Below are 26,326 nucleotides of genomic sequence, written 5' to 3'. Positions count from 1 at the left end.
TGGTCTTGTAATACTCTTTGAAGATCTCATGACAACTATAGATATATGCCCAGAAAAAAAAAAACCCTTGCACATAAGCTCCCAGAATTTGGCTTGAAATATTAGGGTGGGGGGGCCAGGCGCGGTAGCTCATGCCTATAATCCTGGCACTTTGGGAGACCGAGATCATGAGGTCAGGAGACCGAGACCATCCTGGCTAACATGGTGAAACCCCGTCCCTACTAAAAATACAAAAAAAATTAGCCAGGCATAGTGGTGGGCGGCTGTAGTCCCAGCTACATGGGAGGCTGAGGCAGGAGAATGGCATGAACCCAAGAGGCGGAGCTTTCAGTAAGCCGAGATAGCGCCACTGCACTCCAGCCTGGGTGATTGAGCGAGACTCCATCTCAGAAAAAACAAACAAACAAACTGTACATATATATATAATCTATTTTATAGATTATATTTATATATTTTATCTACAACTGCCTGGGGGGACCACAGAGGGCTTCCCCAGGCAGGAGTCTTTAAGCCAGCAGGTCTTGCAAAAGAAGTCAAAATTCTCTGGGTGAAGGAGCAACAGAAGGTTAGCCCAGGGAAGAGGAATAGCCCATATAAGGATGCATCACTGAGAGGGAAGAAACAAAGGAGCCTGGGGGACTGTGGGGTGGGAATACAGCTAAGCAGTGGGCAGGAGCCAGACCATGGGAAGCCTTGGATGCCAAGCTCAGGAGTCGGGACTATGTCTTAACAACGCACATGAGAATCCACTGAGGTTTCCTGGTTGTGCCAACACATGTGCCAGGTGTTTCTGCAGCTAGGCTGGGGTGAGAAAAAGCTAGCAGTCCTTGTGGGATAGGCAAGGGGACACCAGCCCTTCCAGAGGCACTCAGGCAAGAACAGAGATGGATTCCACAGGCAAACAGACCTGGGTTCAAATCCTGCCTCTTCCATTCCCCCAGGTGAGTGACTGGGGCAAGACATCTCTTCTCAGCAAGACTCAGTTTCCTCACCTGTAAAGTGGCCTAAAGGATCTTGACTTCTCCCTTAAAAACTATGTTGCTGGAAGGACTGGATTAAACACTGTAGGAGGAATACCTGATGCAAGGAGATGCTCAAGATAAGTGCTACCCTCGCCCCCTCAGTGGCACATGTGAGACACTTGAAAGCCATTTGCCACCTCAGCACATTTGCTGTTGTGGAGACAGCAAAGTTTTCAGCTGTAGTGTTCCCTGTGGCTTTCTGCCTCTCTGAGGATATTTCTGGGTCTGGTCCTTTTTCATTGTTCCCTCTTCATTCTTTCATATTCCAACACATCTCTTCTCTAAGTGGGTGCCAAATGGGCTTTAAGAGGATAATGAGCTCGTTAGGGGCTGGCGGGGAACAGAAAGAGACTGAGGCATGGGTGATGTGGAAAGTGAAGGAGATCTGCCGGAGGGATGTGGAGGGCGCCTGTGCCTACCCCCCACTTTCAGAGCTCCCTTTCCTCCTGGGGAGGGAAGGTGCTGAACTGAGCCACCCCACAGCATCCTGCTGGTGCTAGCAGGAGGCGGGGGCTCACCTGGAGGAAGAGCCCCCTGGAATCTGAGCCCCATGGAGGTGATAAGGCTATTTGGCACATAGGAGGGTCCCAAGAAAAATTGGTGAGAAAAATAAATAAAAAGAGTCAGGTTTATCCCCCCAGGGCTCAAACGTACAACCATGGCTTCACACACTGGCCAAAACACTCAGGTGACAGCCTTGGAGAACTGTAAATCCAGGGCTCTGTGGAGGCAGCATCTTGTGTTACTCAGCACTGGGTGGTTCTGGGGTTCAGGGGTTCTGAGATTCAGCTGAGCCATAGCCCCATGTCCTCAAAGGTATCCCAGACTCCCCTGCCTCCCACATCCATCTGTCATTCTCTTTCTCCTGCTTCTCTTTCCGTCTCCGTCTCTCCAAGTCTCTAGTCTATCTGTCATTGTGTCTCTTTCTGCTATCTCTCTCCAGACCGAAATTCTGCCTCAAAGGGAATGGGAAAATGAAATTAACTGATTTGTTGAATACCTACTATATGCTGGACTGTGTTTGAAGGTTTTATATTACGTTCTCCCACACTCCTCCCTCTGGGATAGCTGCAAGGCAGGTGTGATGTTTCTTCCCAACCCACAGATGATGTGTCTACAACCCTGGGTGAGATGAGACGGGGGCTGTTGGCCTTCAGCAAGTCACTTTTCTCTGTCTCCATTTGTTAATAGCACGTTGAGGATCATAATTGTATTAACATCCCCTCCTGTGATTCACTTACAGGTGTGAGGTCCAGACAGGGGCCTTCATCTGTGTGAGCTGCCATCTTCTCTCTATAAAGTTAAGTAAACCATAGAACACCCCTCTCAGAGGTGTGGGGAGGATTCGATGAGACAATCCACAGGGCTGGCTATCATGACTTCATCCCCTTTTATTTTACATGACACCTCTCTGAGCCTCAGTTTCCCCATCTGTTAAATGTGGTGGACAACCTCTACTCCGCTTCCCTCCCAGGGCTGGTGTGAGTTTCCACAGGGAGGAGGCTGAGAGGCCCCCTTTGTGGGAGTGGCAGCATTCGGTTACTGCAGTTCATGTTTCCAGCAGGAGCCTCAAAGTGTCTAAACACAGCCTATTTTTAGCACCAGAATGAAGCTCTGGTGTTGAGCTGCCAACTTGAAGATGGGTGGGAGAGAGCTGCCCTGCAGGGGAAAGAAAAACAAAGGCATAGCCTGCCCTGTGGTTCCTTACCTCCCCTGGGAGTAAAAGGGTGCCTCCCCCTTCCAGGTTCTAGAGGCTAGGGTAGGTCAGAATGGAAGCCTGTGAGGCTGGGTAGAGGGCTGACTCCCTGTCTTCAACCCCCAGCACCTGATTTGGGGGGCAGAGGTAGTTCGGAGGGACTGGGCAGGCCCAGCGGCCAACTGACCCCAGACCACCCAAGCTTCACCAAGAAATAGTTACCGAGACACCAGGTTCACGAAGGTTTGATTTCTTAAGAGTTCTGGGTAGGAGACTCATCTGGGAAGTTTCCAAGAAACTGGGGAGCCCAGGTAAAATTTCAGTCTTGTTCTAATAATAAAAATATCAGAAGTCACTGGTGTTTGTTGAGCACTTACTATGTGCCAGTCATCTTATTCCCATTGTGCCTTTTAATCCCCACTATCATTCTTTGAGATGGTCATTAACTTCTTTGAGCATCAGTTTCCCCATCTATAGAGTGATGATGTAATATAATTTATCTTTTACGGTTAGTGTGAGAACTAAATAAGTCAACATATACAAATGTATCATATCGTATCTATATATATTAGGTGCAAATGCTACATCTTATAATAATTTCTGGAGAATACATGTGGTTTTGCCTGTTCAGTGCCCCTTTGTTCTGATACAAGGACTCCATTTTCTTTCATGGAATTTCTCCCTCATTAATTCTCAGCTCATGTGGCTTGGGTAGAATGGATTCCATTGGGTAGAATGGATTCTTGCCAGTTGCCGCAGACATTCCCATACCTCTCCTGATGCATGTATAGAAGAATTAATGTAGGGTGCATATATACCTAGGAGTGAAAGCACTAGTTTGTTTGTTTTGTATGAGCATCTTATGATTATCCTAAAAGATGCTAGTTTTTTTTTCCAAGGTTGCTGTAGTCACAACTTCCCCAGTACAGTTTGAGCATTCCTGTTGCTCCAAATCCACACCAACACTTAATGTTGTCAGCCCTTTTCTTTTTGGTCAGTTTGGTAGATCTGTAACAGATGCTGTACGTGCCCCACCCACCTACCACATTCAGTTAAATTCTGAATGCTCATCTGGTTGTCTGAGGGGTTTCTCCAGCACCTTGAATGTTTTTTGTGCTTGTGTGGTTGGCAGGCAAGACATGTGAGAATATTAACATTTGGAAGCAGCTGCAACAAATGACTGATGGGAGTTGGTGCATAAATGCCCCAGCTTCCTCACTCCTCAGCTGAAATAACTCTGAAGTGTGTATTTCTCCAGTGGGACTTAACCTCAACCACCCTCTGTAATAGATGACTCAATAACACACCCTTTATTGATTTCTTCCCTTCCCTGTCTCACTCCCCCACTCAGGGAAAGACAGGAGTAAGTTTGCTCTTCATTTCCTAAATGAACTACTTATCAGTGGTATTTATTTCTTGGAATAGTTGATTCCTTAGCATAGGAATCAATATGGTTTATTCATAGCATATCAATGGTTTTTCAACCTTTTCCTTATCATTAGACATGTAAAATATTTCCAGTCTTCCCTCTCTTATAAATAAGTAATGCTATGATAAACATCCTGTATATAAATCTTTATACAGATCCCTGGAAGGCAATATAGGACCTTTCAACAATGATGAGACATCAGCATATTATACCCACTTTATAGATGCGGAAGCTAAGGTTCACAGAGATTAAGTAACTTTCCCAGGCACACAAAAAGGGGAGCATGAATTCAAGTGCAAAACTGAGCCTCAGTGTCATAATGCCATGGTGGACACTATGCAGACCAGCAAGGCAGCTACTCTCTCTTAACCACTGATCCCTCAGTTTAATCCAAGCCTTGGTGAAAGGAAACTTTCTGAGCCTGAAGATATGGATAGCCATGCCTTAAACACTTCTCCAGGTAGATAACACCCAATTCCTTTCATCAAAGTTCTTTCTCACCCTTCTTGCTGGAGGACCAGCCATTTGGCAAGTGAAAGACTTAATGAAACAGCCTGAGAAGAAATGCCATTATAAATGCCAACTCCTTTCACTCATTGTCTTAGGAATCCAGAATTTTACTAACCCAGCTAACCCTAGGGAAGGCTTTTGCACCCCATACGGTGGGTGGACCTCCTCTGGGACACACCCTTCCATCCATGGGTCTGCTGTAGTCTAATGATTCCATTGTGCTTGTGATGGACACACTGTGGTTCTGCAGATCTTTGATGCAACAATTCTGCAGAATCTTTGACACAACAATCTCACTTTTTTGACCAGGAAGCATGTACACACCAGGAAAGTTTCACCAGTTTCTAGGCACACCAGTATGTTGCCCCCTGCATTCGCTCACCCCACCTCCAGAAAGAATCCCCTGGGTCCCCACACTTCCCTCTGTCCCCAGGAAGGAAACTCACTCAGCATTACCCTGTGCTCATAGCCTGCCAACCATGTCCATTTTCATTTATCTTCCCCAAAACTCAAGAAAATAAATGAGAAGGCAAAGTGCCATTAGCTTAATGGCCTTTAACACCCAGCCATCTGCCATGATGTAATTAAATAAAAAAATCAGAGGGAGCATATGGTGTCCATTATAAATAAATATTAAAATTTTGTTTTTCTGGGTAATGACTCTAGTGCCTCTTGCTCCATGGGCAATCTTTACAGCCATCTTCGCTTGTTGCAGGGAGTCAGGCTGGGCCACTGTGGACAGGAATGGCCATGGAGAGGAAACGTGGAAAGGGGTCAGGGCCAGAGTCACACACTCCTGCATCCTCAGGGCCATGGTGGCTGTGTGATCTTCAACAAAGGGCCTCTCTGCTACTCAGTTTTCTCGCCTGCAAAATAGGGCCAATCCACCTGCCTCATTGGAAAGGCAGGAGGGTTAAATGGGCTACTGTTTTTAAAACACACAGCATCCTAACAACAATTGGGCTAGTATTTATTGAGCACAACTATGTGACAGACACTGTCTAGAGAGTAACTTGTAATCCTTACAACAACCCTATAAGAAAGGTTCCACTTGTTTGCTCTGTTTTACAGATGAGGAAATCAGAGCAGCTAAGTCATCTGTGCCGCGTCACACAGCTAGCAAGTGGTGGAACAGGCTTCGAGCCCAGGGAGTCTGGCTCTGGGGCCTGCACTCTTAACTGTATGCTAAACCTGTCACGACAGTTTCTTAGTAGATAATTATTCTCTGCCACAACTTTGGCCAACTAAACAAAACATTTACTTCTTCTCATGACAATACACTTTACCCAGACTTCAGAAAAAGATAAAGATTCAATGAGTTGGTGCAATGATTGATGACTACCTAAGGTAGGTGTGGAGGATACATTTTGGGGAGTCTGTCTAGTGTGCGACACCTACCCCTTGCTTACAGAGGCAGACCCCAGGCGCTGTGTTTGCAGCATGTTACCCTTCCCACTGGCATTGCTGGTGGATAATAGGCTCAGATCTAAAACGGGTCAATCCATTCTTGGCCCCAGAAATATGGAGTTGGGATTTGAGACATTCACGTCTTTGCTGATCACTTAGACTATGAACCTGTAGCCTCAGGAGTTGTCACCAGATGCCCAAAGAAAGAGCAAAAGTTAAGTCTGCAAAGAGAGGAAGGAGAAGAAAGTAGCTGAGCAGAGAAGAGACACCGAACCGAGACAAAGAAGAGATAAAAGACCCAAGAAAGCCTTGGGTCCTTGATCTTGTAGGACCAAGCCTTCCAGGGTTATAGACAGCACTGAATGAGAAAACTTTTCATTTGTCTTTTCTTACTATGGTGCTAGGTACATACACCAAAAGGGCTCAATAAGCTACAGTTAGTCTTCAAAGGGCAACTCATAAAACAAAACTTACTCTTACCATACGATCCAGCAATCGTGCTCATGGGAATCTACCCAAAGGAATATGTACATCCAGACAGTGGAGTATTATTCGGGGCTAACCGACATGGAGGAAACTTAAATGCATATTACCGAGTGAAAGAAGCCAATCTGAACAAGCTACACATGGTATGATTCCAAAGATATGATATTCTGGAAAAGGCAAAACTATGGAGACAGTAAAAAGATCAGCGGTTGCTGAGGGCTAGAGGGAGGGTGAGCAGGTAGAGTATAGGATTTTTAGGACAGTGAAACTGCTCTGTATGATACTATAGTGGTGGACACATGTCATTATACATTTGTCCAAACCCACAGAGAGTATAACACCAAGAGTGAGCACTAATGGACACTGGGGACTTGGGTGATAATGATGTGTCAGTGTAGGTTCATCCACTGTAACAAATGGACCACTCTGGTGCGGGATGTTGATGGAGGGGGAGGCTGTTGGAGGAAGGTCTGGGGTCATATGGGAACTTTCTGTACTTGCTGCTCAATTTTGCTATGAACCTAAAATGGCTTTTTAAAAGTCTATTTAAAAAGGGGGGACAATCATATATTTGAAAATGCAGAGACCCACTGAGGTATATGTCAATGAAATATCCAAACTGTGGGCTCTGGGGAAGAGGCCATGTTGCAGGAAAGGTCAGGGGTTGGAGAGGGATGAAGGGGTGAACTGACAGTCTCCCTTGTCCAGTGGTTTGATGAAGGGGGTCCAAGACGCAGGTCACCCAGTCCACTGGCCAACGCATGAGGCAGCTGGCAGCCCTTCTCCAAGCGCAGATCACTTTCTTCCCCAAGAGGGACTTCTGAAGGAACTTCTAAATCCCTATCATTAAGCCATCTGGAGTGATCCTTCTCCTCCAGAAGCTGCTGTGTCTTGGGTCAATTAGTGCACATTTGCATCGAGTTCCTTAATAGGCTGCTAATTGTCTGGGGGAGATAATGGATGACTCTGCTGGTTCTGGGCAGAGTGTTTACCCAAGGGGCAGACCTACAGGGAATGGCAGAGAACAGAGAGGAAGGCAGGAGGGAGAAAATAGGATGGACTGGGATAGGATGAAAGGGAATGGTGGGTGTAAGCTATCATTGACTCACATGCAGTAAGGAGAAATGTTATTTTGCGAACCTTTGCTTGGCTTGTGTGTGCGCCTTACAATGTCAAATGCATTTCTCATTGTGGGGTCACTGAAATAATTGGAAAGTCCTAGCAATGGAGAATAGGAGGAAGCTGTGTGTGGTAGAGTGGTTCCCAAAGGCCCCTCTCAGAAGGGATTTGAGCTGAGGTCTGCAAAATGACAAGGAGACAGTCATGGGAGGATCTGGGGCAAGAATGTCCCAGGCAGCGGGAGACACCATGCAGAGACTGGGAGGTGGAAAAGGGTCGGTGGGGGTCCATCCCACCAGGACTTGTGGTTTCTGCTCAGGATTGTTCTTGAACTGAGTGTGACTGGAGCCCGTCTCCTAAATAATACAGTGAGGACATTCCTGTCCCAGTGGGATGTGATCACTTCTCAGAGGCTGAGCTGAAAAATGCTTGTTGATTGCTGGAGCTTAGAAAAGGCCAAGGTCCAGGTGCTTGGCAGGGCTTGTGGGAGGAGGATCTAGAATTTCTTTCTGGCTGGGGCTCAGGGAAATGTGGCCCTCAAAGCCTAAAATATTTACCTTCTGGCCTTTTACAGAGAGTATTTGCTGACCCTTAATTTTCATCAGTAATGGAAGCTGATACAGAGTTTATGGGGGAAGGGGCTTAGGACCACTGAAGCTGTTCAATTCACCCTGTCCTCTTCAGAGCTCAAAGACCACTCTCAGGTCACTCAGCTTCTTCCTTACAGCAAGTGACAGAGCTACAAGAAAGCCTGGAGATCCAATGCCTAGCGAAACAGCCTTCCTTTACATAAGGGGAAACTGAGGCTCAGAGAAACTTGAATGAAATAACCTCTGTCCATATAAAATGTCTCGCACAGACCTGGACCCAAGTAAGTGCTCAATACTTTTTAGCTGTTATCAAGATTATGATTATGATAGCATAGAATCCTAGAGTTCAAAGGGCCCTTAGACACCAACTAGTTCAAGTCTGATGTTTTACATACGAGGAACCCGGGGGTTCACAGAGACTGGAGGAGTCACAGCCAGGCCAGGGCTGAGCTGGTTCCTGCCCTGCAGGTTTCTTCCCAGAGCACACGCTGCTCCCTGGCAGCCTCCATCGCTCCCAGCCACAAACACAAGCAAATTGCCGTTTGCTGGTTCCACACTGACCACGGTGGATTGAACTCTAATTTAGGAATGGTGACAGCGCCCATTAGCAACCCCTCTCCAGAGAGGAACTTTCCACCAAGAGTGAAAAACAACTGGCGTCCCCACCCCCAAATCACCCAAGTCCAATCTTTCTGTCCAAGCCAGTGTGTGTGTGTGTGTCTGCGGGGGTGGTGGTGAGGTGGTCTTTGTGATCCCCAGCCCACCTCTACAGGTTCAAAGTCTCTTCCCCCCAGGAGAACCTTGTGCCCTTGGAGGGGTTGCCAGCACCTACTGCTGGCTCTGAGCAGGACTGAGAGGTGGGCTCACAGCCTTCAAAGCAGGAGGGAGGACTCTTCATAACCTCCAGGTCAGCTTCCTCACTGACATGTAGGGTAACTGAGGCCTAAAGTGGAGTTGGAGGGTGACTCTATCCAGACCCAGTTTTCCTGCATCCCAGCCTTCAGCCTTGGCACCCTCCTGAGACGGAAGAAAAATGGATAAACACCTTTTGTTGCACACCTACTGTGCGCCAGGCCCTTCCATGTACCCTGTGCCATTGCCTCTCCCCAGGGTCTCTGGTAGGTTGGGTTTAATCTCACTTTACAGGTGAGACAAGCAAGGCCTGGAGAGTCAGTCACCTTCCCGAAGGGCAGAACTAGTGAGTGGCAGAACAATACTCAACCCAGGCCTGTCTGACTCCAGACCCTTCATCCTAACCTCTATGTGGCATTGTCTTCTGCAGAAGTGCCACCCTCTGACCTCTGACCTCAGGGCCTCCTGTCTGTGGGGCAAGTGGGGTGATTCGGAGGCTTTCTGTACAAGAGAGCCTTTCTCCTCTGAATGCTCAGAGCCTGCACAGAAGGCACAGGGGTCCCCAAGCCTTCAGTGGCCCAGGGAGTTCTGTTGGCATCCAACAGAGAGATGTCCCCTCACATGCAAGCAACGAGTGCCAGAAACTGACTGACCCTTCCACTCATGAAGACATCACCTGGACACCATCGTACCACAGAGAAGGTGGCAGGAGTCCACACACATGTGCAGAGACTCATGCATGCTGGGAAGTGTGCACAGCCCCATGCCTGTCATCCCCCTCACCCCCAGCACACACACACAGTTAACCAGCCCTATTGGTCCATATTCGTTTATAACACATGGTGGGAATCCTTATTCCCACTTCATGAGTGAGAAACAGCAGACACCATGGGACCTGCCTGAGAAACATGGTTAGTCTTGGAGCTAAAACTAGAAACTGGATCGTCTCATTCTGACCAAAGGTGGTTTCTTCATCCCCTGGGATTGTCAAAAGAATAAAGCAGCACATGTCTTGAAAAGTCATGACCAGAGTTCCTCATCATCAGTGACACTGACACTTTGGACTGGGTAATTTGTTGGAGGGAGCTGTTCTGTGCATTGTAGGGTGGTTGGCAATATCCCTGGCCTGCACCTAACAGAAGAGAGAACCAGAACACCGCCCGTGGACCCATCTGCGTCCAGGCTTACAAAGTTTCGGTACCAGATTCTAGAGCTCCTTGCTAAGATTTTTATCCTAGCTCTCCATCATAAGATTCTATTGTGAGGTTCCACGCTAGGGTCCCCAACTTCTAGCACTCTATGCTAGGTCCGTTCTGTGCAAGGAAAAGAAAAACTATACCAAAAGGAGGAAAAAGTTATGCTGGAAGCTGAGTCAGGCAAGAAACTGCCTCTCCTTTTGTTCCCAAGCAGATAGCTACAGATAAAAGGTAAAATATCTCCACAGGTAGCTACTTGATGTTTACCTTATCTTATGTAAAGTGCTGATTTACTGAGTTGGAGACAAATAATGTAATTTATTCCTCTGCCTGCTTCTTTTCTCTTGCAACCTGGGGCTTTAGTAATATGACCATACCCTCTTTCCCCTCCAGCTTGCTTTTCTGTTTTAAATACTGAAACCCTCAAAGTCATCTCTGGGGAAATGCACAGACTTCTCTTCTGGGTACATCCTTAACCTTGGCAAAATGAACTTTTAAATTGATTGAGACCTGTCTCAGATAGTTTTTGCTTTACAGTTTCAATGTTGGTGGGCTCTCCAATTCTGAAATTTTGTTCTGAGCTCCTAAGATATCATCTCCTCCCATGTCAAGGTTGAAATTCTCTCCAGGAGACAGTCATGCCTCGCTGCCTTCCAGTGACCAGGATGAAAGACGCGCCCATGAATTATATATTTCAAGTCATCTCTAAATTGCCTGGCAATTACAGAACAGCAAGGTCAGGTGCCGGGAGCAAGAACCTCCCCTTCGGCGGAGAAAGACAGATGGATGGAAACACATTGATATACAGAAAGATGTTACTTCTTGGAGGTAGGTTTAGGAGTGATTTATTTTTCCATTTTGCAGATCTGTATTTTTGTTTTCCATAATTAACTGTGATTTAAAGAAAGAGATAGAGCGTGAGTTTTGATATCAGTTAGACTTGGGTTGGAATCTTGGCTCATCACTTAACAGCAGTGAGAAGCTGAGGAAACCACCTAATCTCTCTAAGCCTTAGTTCCTTGCCCATAAAATGGGATGAGAATATGACAGGCAAAGCATCTGGATATTGACAGAGTTAGCTGCAGTAACTGTTTAAAATGCTTACCATGGGGCCAGGTAATTCCCAGGCCTCAGCACAACCACAGTTATTGTTATTTGCACGTTTGTATCAACAGGGGCAGCTATGGCTTGGTGAAACGTGAGTTCTGGAATGTGTAAGAGTCCCCCTCCAGCTCTGTTACTTTGTAACTCAAGACCTTGGCAAGGCTTAAGCCCAGGAATTTGAGGTTGCAGTGAGCTATGATCATGCCATCGCACTCTAGCCTGGGGAACAGAGTGAGACCCTGTCTCTAAAAACAAATAAACAAAAAACCCTGAACAATCGCATGTCACCTCTCTGAGCCTCCATTTTCCCAACTTGTAAATGGGTGCCATCATGCCACTTCTCAGGGTCCCTGACAGGCATCTAGTCCCCATCGGTATCCCTTACTCTTCTTATCCCAGGCCAGAGGGCTGACAGGCACAGAGTAAGGTGGAACAGGCACAGAAGTTAGAACTGGGGCAGTCTTGTATCTCTTAATTTATTTGGGATTCTTTTAAAAGAGAGTCCTCACCAGCCCCAACATTAATAGGTCTTTGCTGTCATGATGTCTTTAAATTTAGATGAACACCCCACACACAAACACGCATCCGCCCACACACCCCCAGGAATAAATCCGCCGGGGTGGGAGGGAGGAAGGTCTGTCTGGTTGCATCCCAGGGAGGAAGAGCGAGGCACGAGGGTTGGAATAGGATGCTGATGACTGCAGCATGTCAGGTTCCTGAGGGGACAGGGAAGCTACTTTCAGTTCTCATAGGTAGCACAGGATACCCTCTGCTCCCAGCAGTGCAGAGGGAGTCTAGACAGGCTAGTCCCATGAAGAGGTCAACCAGATGACCACTAAGGTTCATGGGCTTGAGTCCGGACTCCCCTGCAGGACAGGCTGGGCGCCCTGAGTGACATTTGCAGCCACTCTGAGCTGGGTTTCCCCATCTGTAGAGGAAGCGGTTGCAGGGCCATTTTCATAGGCTCACAACCTGCACTGTGTGGTCCCACAGGACCCACACTCAGAAGGCCTGCTGTGCTCAATTTAAAGCTCTGCTGTCGCTGTCTTGAAATTCTTAATAATTTTTGAAAAAGGAGCCCCACATTTTCATTTTGCCCTGCACCCTGCAAATCATGTAGTGGGTGCTGGGTGATTGTGAGAGTTGGAGGAGGCTCATGCTGTGGTCTCAAACTTCCCTTTTTCCTGTCCCCACCTTTTAACCTCACTCTAATGATGTGTAGCCTGGAGCAACTGGACTGAGCTTTCTGTTCCTCTGGCACCTGCTTAGTAAAACACAAAAATAAAAACTACCTTAAAATTTCTTCTGGTTCCTACTTACTGCTTCCTCCCCCGACATCCAAACTACAGCTCATCCATTCATTCAACAAACATTCATCGAGTGACAGCCACTTGGCAAGCCAAGGTTTGTCCCACAGGCGTGGCCTGAGCCAAGGGATCTATCCACAGTGATAGAATCCTGCACAGACCGCACAAATGCATCATCTCTGAGGAAAATTTCTCCCTCCTTGGCTGAAAAGACCTCTATTCTAATCAGTGGGAACAAAATATTCTCCACTGTGCGGGGGGTGCAGCATGTTTTTATATCTTCAGTTAACAAACATGTATTGAGTACCTATTGTATGTCAGGTGCTGTGAATACATCCATGAAGATGACATGGCCCCTGCCATCAGGAAAATGACAATCTTATATTTTAGCTCATAAAATCTTGGGGTCTGTCTTAATTTCAAGCACAATCAATCCCAATTTTACTTGTTGGGCTTCCAGAACCTTGAAATATATAATTTCTTTTCTTTTCTTTTTTTTAATTTTTTTTTTTTTTGAGATGGAATCTTTCTCTGTCACCCAGGCTGGAGTGCAATGGCGTGACCTCGGCTCGCTGCCACCTCTGCTTCCCAGGTTCAAGAGATTCTCCTGCCTCAACCTCCTGAGTAGCTGGGATTACAGGCATCTGCCACCACGCCCGCTAATTTTTTTGTATTTGAAATGCATAATTTCTAGTGTTCGCCATGACTCTCTAAGGTGAGTGCTATTCTCCCCATTATTCAAATGAGAAACTGAGGCTCAGATAGGTCCAGCGACTTGCCCAAGGTGACGCAGGTCATAAGTGGCAGAGCTGGAATTTCAACCGAGGGCTGTGTGGCTCCAGAGGGATTTTAGTGACACCACTGCTTCTGGTACTGAAGTTCACCTCCCCAGAGGAAACATGTACTCCTTGGAGCCAGGTCTTCCCCTCTCCTCTATGGCTAGCTCATTGCCAAGTCCTGGATGATCGTCTGGATCAAACCATTCCTGAAGGAATCTCAAGTACAATTGCCAATCCCACCAGACAGAAGGGAGGCCTCACACAGCAAGTTGGTCTTTAAAGTCTCCTGAATCAGAGAGAAGAAGATCCTCCAGGCCAGAGAAAGCTACTGGCCATTACCCATGTGGTTGCTGCAGTTTTATGTCCCATATGGAATCTGGTTTGGCCTTTTGGTTTGATCCAATCAGACAACTCATTGCTACAGTGTGATGCTTAGGGGCTGCATAGAGCAGGAGTTCTCAAACTGGAGCAAGCTTGAAAACCTTTAGGGGGCTTGTTAAAATATAGGCTCTGCACCCCCTTCCCCTCATCCCCCACCGAAAGTTCCTGACACAGCAGGACTCCAGTGCGGCCTGAAAATGTGCATTTCTAAGAGGCTTCCGGGTGAGGTTGATGCTGCTGGTCCAGGGACTAGAGTTTAAAAACCTTCTGTCCAGACAATTAGAACAGCCCATGTGAAAGTGATTAGAGGAGGCTGGAAAAAAAAACAACTCAGAGTTTGATCCTCGGTGAGGGGACAGGTGGACCTTGACTTAAAGGCCAGCCTACTACTAGTGCCCATGAGACACCAGGTGTGTCCCAGAATCTTTCCGGGCCTCAGATTGCACATGTTGAGTGGACAGTATCTCCTTCAGAGGTTGTGAGAATTCAATGAGAATGAATGTCTTATCATAACGACCACAAACTCCTACTCAGAGGGTGCTTTCTACATAGGTGGTTGTGAGTTGAATTTTGTCTTCCCAAATTCATACGTGGACATCCTAACTGCCAGTACCCCAGAGTGTGACCTTCTTTGGAGACAGTCTCTTCACAGGGGTAATCCAGTTAAAATTAGGTCACTGGGGTGTGCTTTAATCTAACATGACAGGTAGCCTATGAGTATTGTTGCTATTACTGTGAACAGAAGAATAATACCAGTGTTTAAAGTTTCTAAGAAGGTGTAGCATCCATAGTATAGGCCTTGGCTTACATGTAAAAATAAGCAGACAAAGAATATTGAGGCCCCATCGGCATGTAGATGTCAAATGATTCAGCCATAGTTTACATCTTGACAGATGTGTGTGACTGAGGAGAAGGTGGTAAAGTATCTGATGTATAGTGCACAGCAAGGAACAGTCCTGTCATGATATGAAGGGTCAGGCAAACGCCTAGAAGCGAGCCAACGTTTCACCATGCAGAGAGATTCGATGGGGCTGGTAGGTCGATGAATGAGTGACTGATACTTTTTATTAGGGGTTGTGCTTTTCAGATGCTGGTCACCATGGATGCTAGTCACCACCATGCCCTTTCATAAGTGTCCTTACAATAGGAGGAAATCGGGACAGATACAGCCAGAGAGAAGATGCTATGAAGACACAGAGAAGATAGCCATCTATGCCAAGGAGAGGGGTGGGAAGCAAATCCTTTCCACACAGACCTCAGAGGAACCAACCCTGCTGACACCTTAATTTTGGACTTCCAGCTTCCAGAACTGTGAGATAATAAATTTTGGTTGTTAAAGCTACTCAGCATGTGGTGTTTTGTTACAGCAACCCTGGCAAACTGATACACCAGTGCTCTGCACAGGAACTTAACACTTCCTTTTTCTTTTCTTTTTTTTTTAATGAGAGAGAATTTATATGTGGCATGGTAAAAACAAGTGCACAGGAAGTAACCTACCCGGATCAAGACTCTGAACATTCCCCTGGCTCCTAGAAGCTCTCTGCTGTCCCCTCTCAGCAAATCACCCTCCCCAGGGGCCATCACTTTTCTAACTTCTATCACCATAGGTTAGCTTTGTACATTCTTGAGGCTCTTATTATTATTTTAGAAATGGGGTCTCACTGTTTGCCCAGGCTAGTCTTGAACTCCTGAGCTCAAGTGTGATCCTCCCATCCTAGCCTCCCCAAATGCTGGGATTACAGGTGTGAGCTACCACGCCCAGCCATTGAACCTCATAAATGGCTGAACAATGTTGAACAAAGGAAGCTGGCCCCTTACATTTAAACTCATTTGTGCCATATAAAATCCCCTTGAGACAGGCACTATAATTATCTTCATTTTACAGGTGTAGAATCAGAGGCCCAGAGAGCTTCAGTAACTTGCCCAAGGTCACACAGCTAGGGTGTAGTAGGCAGAGCCAGGATTTGACTGGGTAAATCTGGCTGCACTCACTATAGTTACTGCTTTTAAATACACAGCAAGTGCCCAGTAACTATAATCACGGCAACTTCTAACAAGCAGTAGCTCTCACTCTGGGCCAGGCACCATGCCAGCTCTCTTCACATTACTTCATCTAACTCTCACACAAGTCCTATTTAGTATTTTAAAAATATATCTATATAAAATAATACACATAATATATATATTACATATACATACATACTAAATTTTCTATGGCTCATAATATTACCAGTGAGAAATACTAATACAAGCCCCATTTAACAGAGGAGTAAACTGAGGCTCAGAGCACTGAATAATGGATGCAAGGTGATAGACTCAGCAAGCGGCAGAGCTGGGATGGCTTGCAGAACTCGTGCTTATGACTGACATCAGCTGCCTCCTGCCAGCTGCTGCTAAGAGCAGCACCAGGACCACAGAGCTCAACAACCCGTGCTTTAATTAAAATCACAATGAGATGCCACCACACACCTGATTTTTTCCAGTCTCCTCTAATCACTTTCACGTGGGCTGTTCTAATTGTCTAGACATGAGGTTTTTAAACTCCAGTACACACACATTGTACTGGAATGGCTCAAATAAAAAAACAAAAAACAAAAATTAATGCCAAGTGCTGGAGAGGATGTGGAGCAACTGGAACTCCCATCCATCCATGGTGGGAATGCAAAAAGGTATACTGCCACTTTGGAAAACAGCTTGACCATTTCTTAAAAAGTTAAATGTCCACTCCTAGGTATTTCCCCAAGAGAAATGAAAACCCACACTAGGGCAAAAACCTGTATGCAAATATTTATAACAACTTTATTCATAATTGCCAAAAATGAAAGCAACCAAATGGTGAATGAACAAACTGTGGTGCCTCCATACAATGGAGTACTACTCAGCCATGAAAAGGAATCAGCTACTGATGACACAGCAGCACTGATAAACCTCAAAGACATTATGCATTATGCCGAGTGAAAGAAGCCAGACTCAAAGCCTATTATGATTCAATTTATATGACACTCTAGTAATGGCAGAAAAAAAAGACAACACAAAACAGATCAGTGGTTGCCAGGGGCGAGAGATGAGAGAGGGATTGACCACAGAGGGGCAAAGAGGAATTGTTGAGGGTGATGGAACATTTGTTCATCTTGATTGCAGTAGAGGTTACATGGTTGTACACATTTGTGAAAACATGCTAAACTGTACACTAAAATGGGTGCATTTTACTGTAGGTAAATGGTAATACAAAACATTAAAGAAAATTTAACAATAGGCCGGGGGCAGTGGCTCATGACTGTAATCCCAGCACTTTGGGAGGCTGAGGTGGGCAGATCACGAGGTCAGGAGATCGAGACCATACTAGCTAACATGGTGAAACTCCGTCTCTACAAAAAACACAAAAAATTAGCCAAGCATGGTGGCAGGCGCCTGTAGTCCCGGCTACTCGGGTGGCTGAGGCAGGAGAATGGCATGAACCCGGGAGGTGGAGCTTGCAGTGAGCTGAGATCCGGCCACTGCACTCTAGCCTGGGTGACACAGCAAGACTCCATCTAAAAAAAAAAAAAAAAAAAAGGAAAGAAAAAGAAAATGTAACAATAACCCACTGTGCTTTTTTCCTCCTATGCTGGCTGCTTCCCTGAAGGAAGGGATGCTTCCAAGAGGATTAACACCTGCTCACTTATCCTAGGCGCCTGAAAGGTTCACCTGGAGGCAGGGGACGGCTCAGTGGGGCAGGGATGGCTCCCAGGAACACCTGGGTTCCCACACAACCCTCATCCCATTGCCTGCTTTGCTTCCAGAGCAGTAACACTGGGGTTATTTTTGCTCTAAGAAGTACCAGCCACAGGGTTTTTTCTCTGCAGGCAACCACCACCCCCTGCTGTGTTTACATAAAAACACATTTGCACAGGGTTTTGTTTTTACATTTGCCTCAGCAGCCTGGATCCTATTAAACCGAGGGGAGGCCTGATTATCTGGCTGGAAGCAGCTGATGGGAGAAAGCAGGTTGGAAGAGGGTGGTGCAGGCACATGCTTCCTCTCTTAGTCTGTGGAACCCTGGGGTCTCTGTGCAGAGGTCACAGAAGTGCTCACGGGGCTCACTTGTGCATGTCCCAGCATTTCTCAGCCTCTGCACTAGGGACATTTTGGGCCAGATGCTTCTTTGATGAGGGGAACTGTCCTGTGCTGTGCATTGCAGGATGTTTAGCATTCCTGCCCCCTGCGTGCTGGTAACACCCACCAGTCGTGACAAGCAAACCTGTCTCTAGACATTGCCAAATGTCTCTTTGGGCAGGGGAGGAATTGTCCCCTGTGAAGAATCACCTGCTTATAAAAAGGAAGCTGATGCATGCTCAGCTCCCTTCCAAGACCACCATCAACACTGTGAAGAGAGGGGCGAGTCTGTCTCTCTCACCTCTGTGTCCCTGGCTCCTACCACAGTGACTGACACATTTCATTTTAGAAGCTCAAGGAGGCGGGGCATGGTGGTTCACACCTATAATCTGAGCCTTTAGGGAGGCCGAGTCAGGATTGCTTGAAGCCCAGAGTTCTAGGCCAAACCTGGGCAACAAAGCAAGACCCTATCTCTGCAAAAAAACCCCACATGTTTTAAAGTTAGTCAGGTGCAGTGGCATGCACCTATAGTCCTAGCTACTCATAAGGCTGAGGCAGAAGGATCCTTTGAGGCAGAAGGCTGCAGTGAGCTATGCTTGTGCCACTGCACTCAAGCCTGGGCAACAGAGCAAGACCCTATCTCTAAAAAATGAAAAAAAAATTAAAAATTAGGAGTTCAAAGACATTTTGTGGGAAGAGCAAACACTGGCAATAAGAATGACCCAATGTTCATTAGCTTCCTTTGTTTTGAGGACACTGTCCAGCAATCACATCAGACTCTGGCCACCATGTGGGGACTCACGTACTAAGTGCCAGGCTGTTCCCATGTTCCCTCACCAAATCTCCACAGGAGCCCCCGAATCAAAATCCATGATTGTCTCTATTTTACAGGTGAGGAAACTGAGGCACTCTGCTGGCAGGTGGTAGAGCTGGGATTTAAGCCTGGAAATGTCTGACACCAGAGCCCAGTTTCTTAATTATAACACTCTAAGTAAGGCAGCTTCAGCCTTGAATATTTTTTAAGGGCAAGATGCCTACACACGTTGGGAGGGAATGTGGGTGGAAAGTGGAGAAGCTGCCCAGATTACTACGGGAAGGACTGTGGACTTTGATGCAAGACAGACTAACATCCAAATCCTGCTCAGCCACTTGTCAGCTCTGGGAACTTGGGCAAATGACTGGGCCTCAGTTTTGTCATCTGTCAAGTGGGGACAGTGATCATAATTCAGCACAGGGATTTGTAAAGATCACGTGAGATAACGCTGTCACGTGCATAATGCGGCCTGGCAAACACTCCACGTTCAAGGAGCAAGATGCTTGCTCCTTGGTTGGTGGTTGGATGAATGCACAGCAGGCTTTGGGGAGAATGGCCCAAACTAAGGTGGAGAGAGAGGTGAGTTTATGCCAGATTACCTGGTAGGGCAAGGGTGTTCAAACTCCCGATAGTCCCTGACACACACACACACACACACACACACACACACAGACTGAGCCAGGAATCAGCTCTCCCTCAATGGCTTCCTGACTTCTGATTGGATCAAATAAAGGCCCACTGTGTGTGCAGACCAGTGACAGGACTCCTGGCTGGACAGGAAGCACACTCAGGCCCCTTCACCATAGGAGTAAGAAGGATGTTGACCCCCTGGAAACAGCAGAGCCTCATTCAGCATCCCCTGATCCCAGCATTCACCTGGCAATCAGTTCACAGGTGACTTGGATCTGGCCTCCACCAAGGCTGGTCTTGTGGGAACCCCTGAGAAGCACTACTTCTCCTCCCAGGCCTGACCAAGGGATAGGATGAAGGCAAGGGAGGGTGGGGGGCCTCCTGGCCATCAGCCATGGAAGCTTCTGATTCTCTGAGTTAATTCAAGAGTCTTCATGTCTCCTGCTGAGCAGCTGAAGAGCCCTCTGGAGCCTCTTTTCAACTGAAAACAGTAATTTGCAAGAACTCACCATGCCTGGAGCAGAAGGCCTTTCTCACAGCCCAGAGCCAGTGGGGCCACTCTGAGGCTCCACAGCTGCTCAGGCTGGTGGCTGGTGGGAGGGTCTGGGCTGAGGATGGGAGGGGGACATCTCAACAGCGCCCTGGGATGAGCTGGGGCTTTGACAGTGAAGCAGCAGCAAGGGTGCCATGTCTTGTGTCTTAGCCCTCTAGGCTGGGGGCTTAAACAACACACATATATTTTTCATAGCTCTGGAGTCTGGGCAGTCCAAGATCAAGGCGCCAGCAGATCCAGTGTCTGTGGAGGACCCGATTCCTGGTCTTCTCACTGTGTCTTTCCATGGCAGCGAGAGAGAGAGAGAAAGCGAGCGAGAGAGAGAGAGACAGAGAGAGAGAGAGAGAGAAAGAGAGAAGCAAGCTATCTCCTGTCTCTTCTTGCAAGATCTCTAATTTCATTCATGACCTAAACACTTCCCATTGAAGATTAGGGCATTAGCTTGTGAATCCGGGGGGACACAAACTTTCACACCATAGCACCTGGTGTGTTAGCTTCCTAAAGCTGCTGTAACAAATTACTGCAAACTGGATGGCTTAAAGCATCAAACTTTATTCTCTTACAGCTCTGTGGGACAGAAGTCCAAAATCAAGATAGTGGCATGGTTGGTCCTCTCGGGAGGCTCTGAGGAAAAATCTGTTCCGTGCCCCTCTTCCAGCTTCTAGCAGTTGCTGGCGATCTTTGGCATTTGCTGGCTTGTAGAGGTGTAACCCCAATCTTTTTCTCTGTCTTCATGTGGCATTCTTTCTGTGTGTCTGCATGTCTCTGTTTTCTTTAATAAGCACACTAGTCACTGAATTTAGGGCCCACTTGAATCCAGTACGTCCTCAACTTAACTAGTTACAGCTGCAAAGACTCTATTTCCAAATAAGATCCAATTCTGAGGTTCCAGATGGACATGGAATTTTGGGGGACACTCTTTAGCCCAGTATATCTGGCACTGAATGCCACCTGCTGCTGTGTAATCACAGACAAGTGCCTTAACCTCTCTGATCCTGTTTCTTCATCTTTAAATAGGGCTAAAAATAGAACTTTTGTGATAATTGGGTGTGATGACAAAGTATAGCAAGTGATCATGAGCACAGACCCTGGCAGGACCTAGTCTGCCACCTACTTGCTGTGTGACCTTGAACAAGTTACCTAACCTCTCTGGTCATCCATTCCCCTGTCTGTAAGGTGTGAATATTGAAAGAGATCATGGTCCTCCTTCCTCTCCCATAGTCCCAGCTTCTTAGAGGTCTCTGACAGCCCTCTAGGGTCCAAGGGAGCCCTCAGGATTTCCAAAAACCCTAGAAATGATATATTAACTCTCAACAATGGTGCAGCTCTGTGCTTTTGGCTGGATTTGAACGGACTGAATGCAAAGCCTATTCTTTCTCAAGACAAGTAGAATTCCTTGTCAATAATATTTGTCAGTGTTTCTGATAGTATTTCTTTTTTGTTTAAGAATAAAAAGAATTCTTATTTAAAATCATACAGTTTGACAAAATTCTTCCCAAATATTTACCTTTATTTTACAAGCAGGTACACTGAAGCCCAGAGAAGAGAAGTAACTTGCCTAAGTTCACACAGCTGGTTAGAGGTGAAACAGGGATTTGAATTCAGTCTGTTTGACTCCAGGATGGAAACTGTTAATCCAGCTGTTTAATCACCTCAGTAGACCATAAACTATAGAGCAGAGAAGTACAATATGAGCCATATATATAACCTAAAATCTTCTAGAAGTTATGCGGAAAAAACGAAGAAGGAACAGGTGAAATTAATTTTGATAATATATTTAATCTATTAGATCTAAAATGTCATTTCAACGTAAGTGTGAAGCATTATTAACGAGATATTTCACTTCTTTTATTCATATAGAGATTTAAAAATCTGATGTGTATTTCCATGTCCAGCACACCTTACTGCAGTCTTGCCATATTTCAACAGCCATACGTGGCCAGTGGCCACCATAATAAATGGCGTAGTTCCAGCGATATGGATGTCTGTGCATTTGCAGAGCTGGAAGACTAGGTTCTTTTGGCTCCAAATGAAGATGCACCACCGACCTTCCTGGGCGGGAGGTAAGAGATTTCAGTGACTTATGTCTCTGTCACCCAGACTAGTCCAGGTACCCAGTGATTCATTTCATGGGCACAAAAGCCCCAGCCTCTCCCACCTTAGCACAACCTTACCCTGGCTGAGGGCTTTGTTTGCTCTGAAGCCGGCCTGGTCTCATGTGGACCTTTGAGCCCAGCCTTAGCCCAGGGACCTCTGTGGATCAGAACTAGCCCTGCAGGGATGCCTAAAACAGCTTCTGCAAAAGCCCACAGGACCAAAATCCCGTGACTTGCTTTGAGTCCCAGCTCAGCCATTCCTAGCTGGGAGAACTTGCTACCATTCTGTAAAATCAGGGTCGGAAGAATACTTCGTCCTTCACAGAGTTGACAGGAGGATCAAGTGGGGCTCCATAAGAATCACTTTTATCTCTTGAACACTGGCATCATGTCAGACATTGACTAAGCGTGTTACCCAGAACTGCTATTTTTATTTCCATTGTATAGATAGGGTCACTGAGTCTCTGAGAGGTGAAATAAGTTGCCCAGCAGCACACAACTAGCAAGTGATGGATTCAATGATCATAGATCCTTTCTCAGAGGGTGACTGTGGGACTTAGATAAATTAGTAAATTAAATTAAAACACTTAGAAGAGTAACAGGCAATAGATTTTTGGTCTCATTATCATCATCGTCATCATTATTGTCAATATCATCATCCCTGCCATCATCATTAGCATTAATATTTACATCATCACCATCATCATCGTTGTCTTGTCACTGTCTTTGTCATCACCGTCATCAACGTCATCATGATCACTTATATTCCTGTTTCTCTCTCTGTGTGTAGGGAGTACACAGCATAGTGCTGGACCTGCATTAAGTGACTTTCCTAACTTAGCTAAGCAGTAAATTGTGCTAAAACTAACCCATAACAGAAAAAAAAATAAAGGTAAGGCTGAAAGGTGGTTCTTGTTTGGAAGACACACATACAAGCTCACACACATATATCCAGGACATTTTCTTTGGCTAGAGAACACTGCCAGCATACAGCTTTGAGAATGCCTTTGGGGAGAGAAAAGCAAGCTACCTGCCACAGGTTCTGCGGGGCTTATTCTCCCCTTTCCAGTACAAGAAGGCTTTGGGAGCACAGCCTCTGCCTTCAGCTTCTTGGCCACCCTGTGGGGAAGCTGCCAAGTAAAATAACCTCCCTTGGGTCTTTAATGTGCTGCTCAAAGAGCAAGGACCTTGTTTGGGGTGTTATATCAACACTGCCAACCAAATTTACAGAGTCACTGCCAGTCAAGCTCTGGGCAAAACCAACAGTGTGCTCTTTGGCTACCTTTCCTCTCACCCAGGGAGGTAGCCTCTCTCTGACTTCTTCATTCCTCCATCCATGACCCTGGAAAATTATCTTGTGCCCTGTTCCCCTACATGCTGCCAGTCTAATGAGATCGTTAAAGCCGGTGACTGTGGATTTTTATGCAGATGTTTGCATGTCAGAATCTTCCTAAACTCCAAGCTCTGGGTGGGCAGGAAACAGAGAGAGCCAAGAGTGGGATTTCAAGAAGGGGAGTGAATTTGGCACCACTCAAATCAGTCACAGATGAAGCCTCCTACCAGCTCACACTGACCTTTCAAACTTGATGTTTCTGTTGAGGCCCATGGACAGCCAAAGTTTGCAATTCTGTGCTCTCAGCAGAGCTAGGGGAATACCCTAGAACAGTGGCCCCCAACCTTTCTGGCACCAGGGACTGGTTTCACTGAAGACTATTTTTCCACGGACCCGGTGGTGGTGGTGGGGGATGGTTTCTGGATGATTCACGTGCATTATGTGTATTGTGCACCTTATTTCTATTATTATTACATTGTTACATACAATGAAATAATCATACAATTCACCACAATGCAGAATCAGTGGGAGCCCCAAACTTGTTTTCCTGCGACTATACGGACCCATCTGGAGGTGATGGAAGACAGTGACAGATCATCAGGCATTAGATTCTCATAAGGCGTGTGCAACCTAGATGTCTTGCATTTACAGTTCACAGTGGGGTTTGTGCTCCTATGAGAATCTAATGCCACCACTGATCTGACAGGAGGCAGAGTTCAGGCAGTTATGTGAGCAATGAGGAGCGGCTGTAAATACAGATGATATTTTGTTCACTGGCCCACTGCCCATGAGATCTCCCCATGAGATAGGTACTAGTCACAGTATCCCCATTTGACAAACAAGGAAACTGAGACACAGTGAGATTGATAAACTTGTCCAGAGTCATTCAGTAAATAAGTGGGATAACTAGGATTTGAACTCAGAAGTCTAAGGCTGTATAGGCACACGGAGGGACATCCCACACAGTCTTGGGATGGGAAGTCAGTCTTGGGATAAGAGATGTGTAGGGGTGACCTAATGGAGGAGATGGGGCAGGATAAAAGGGCATTTGAGGGAGACATGGAGATGGTGATCCAGGGAAGATATGTGACTTGCTCAAGGTTTCTGGCTGAAAAGTGGCAGAGCATGATCAGGATCCAGGACTTCTGCCTCCAATCCCGTGTTTCTACTACTTCTTCATACCCTTGACCTCATGAGCCCTGCCGTCTAACCAGCTAAGCTAAACCAGGGCTCAGCAGGAGCCCAAAATAGCTACAGCTTCCAGGCAAAATCAGTGCCGAGTCAATGTTGCCCCCATTCATCACTCTGACTTCAACCTTGTTATTTTCAGGCAACAGGGCACTGAGAATGAGTTGAGACAGAAAGAGAGAGAGAGAGAAAGCCTCCTTCAATCCTGCTGCATTGCTGAGTTTCTAATGGAAAATTTGTTATTTATTTGAATCAAACGATGGGACATCAGTTGATTGCACCCCAGGATCATTTTACCCCTCACCCTCTTCTAGCATTGATGCTCTCCAGAATCCACATTTCATCCAACAGTGGGGTTTGCATGGGGTTGATCCTAGACTCACCTCCAAAAATAGGTCCTGCCTAGCCTAAGCCAATCAACTTGGCCCATATCCCTCTCCCACCACAGTGATTGGTTCAGAAACAAGCAGGTATTTTAATCAGAAACAATAAGCCTTTGGCTGGGAGAGAAAGATTCCAGATTCTTGTGGATTTGGGCATCTGGGAGAAGTGAGTTTGGCCTCCTGGCACTATCTTGCTACTATCAGGGCAGCTGAAGCCTAGGGGAAGGTAGAGATGCAGAGAAACTAAGATCTCATGAGCTTTGTTTGAGCCTGGATCAAGCCATACCTGAAGTGATCCCTTGCGAATTTTGATGTCTGTGAGCCAAAATAAATTATTCTCTTTTTAGAAAGTCCACTTGAGTTGTGTTTTGGTCATTTTAAGCACACAAAAAATGTCTTCCTCAAGTTGTAACTGTTGCAGAATGACCACCTGGTTTTGGGCAGTGGAGAACACACCAGCAAACATCTGGAATAGAATGAAAATTGAGGAGTTGGAGTGGTGCGGGGGAGGGTCTTTCTGAAACAAAGATTTAGGATGATCATGAGTCCAAGAGGCAGAGTCAGCTCTGCAGAACATTTAAATGCAGCCTATGGCTTCCTCAAGAAAGAACAATTATAGTAATGATTTTTGTCTATTAAATACTTGGTTATTGTATTTTGTGCTTCATCTCATCTTATCATTCATATCACCATGTAAGGTTCAAATATCCCCATTTACAAGATGAACAAACTGAAACCCAGAGAGGAGAAGTGACATCCCCTAAAGCACACAGCAAAGAGTCCGGCCGCAGTGGCTCATGCCTATAATCCCAGCACTTTGGGAGGCCGAGGTGGGTGGATCATTTGAGGTCAGGAGTTTGAGACAAGCCTGGTCAACATGGTGAAACCCAGCCTCTACTAAAAATACAAAAATTAGCTGGGCGTGGTGGTGGGCACCTGTAGTCCCAGCTACTGTGGAGGCTGAGGCAGGAGAATCACTTGGACCCAGGAGGCGGAGCCTGCAGTGAGCCAAGATCATGCAACTGCACTCCAGCCTGGTCAACAAAGCAAGACTCTGTCTTAAAAAAAAAAAAAAAGGAAAAGAAAAAGAAAAAGAAAAGGAAAAAGAAAAAAACCCAAAAAACTGCAGCAAATAGACAGTGAAACTGGGCTGGGACATAGGTAGGTCTGACAGGGAATCTCCTGCCCCAACACATCACCACCTCCGTAAGACCAGATGCATGGAAGAGATCCTGCTTACTCTCTGGTGGATCAGATGTAGTATCTGTGCCCGTGAGCCAATGACAAAGTGTGTGAATTTCACCGGGACCACGTTCTCCATTTAACCTTGGCAGAATCCCAAGGGCAATAAACATT

At 46.3% G+C, this 26,326-nt stretch overlaps 1 protein-coding gene across 3 annotated transcripts in view; it reads right to left on the bottom strand.

Moving 5' to 3' along the window:
- The window catches only part of WSCD2 (WSC domain containing 2), a 128,653-nt gene that overhangs the window by 62,197 nt on the left and 40,130 nt on the right, over positions 1 to 26,326 (bottom strand). For 2 of the 3 annotated variants that reach the window (XM_011935693.1, XM_011935708.1), the window contains exon 2: positions 25,257 to 25,436. The exons of the other annotated variant lie outside the window; for it this stretch is intronic. The gene's annotated coding sequence lies outside the window, so the exon portion shown is untranslated. The remainder of the gene's footprint in view (positions 1 to 25,256; positions 25,437 to 26,326) is intronic. 3 annotated transcript variants of the gene reach the window in all.

This window comes from Colobus angolensis, unplaced genomic scaffold (genome assembly GCF_000951035.1).
Source record: "Colobus angolensis palliatus isolate OR3802 unplaced genomic scaffold, Cang.pa_1.0 Scaffold10, whole genome shotgun sequence".
In the NCBI taxonomy this organism is placed as follows: Eukaryota; Metazoa; Chordata; class Mammalia; order Primates; family Cercopithecidae; genus Colobus; species Colobus angolensis.
Note: the sequence above shows the minus strand (reverse complement) of the source record. Positions and strands in the feature narration are given on the sequence as shown.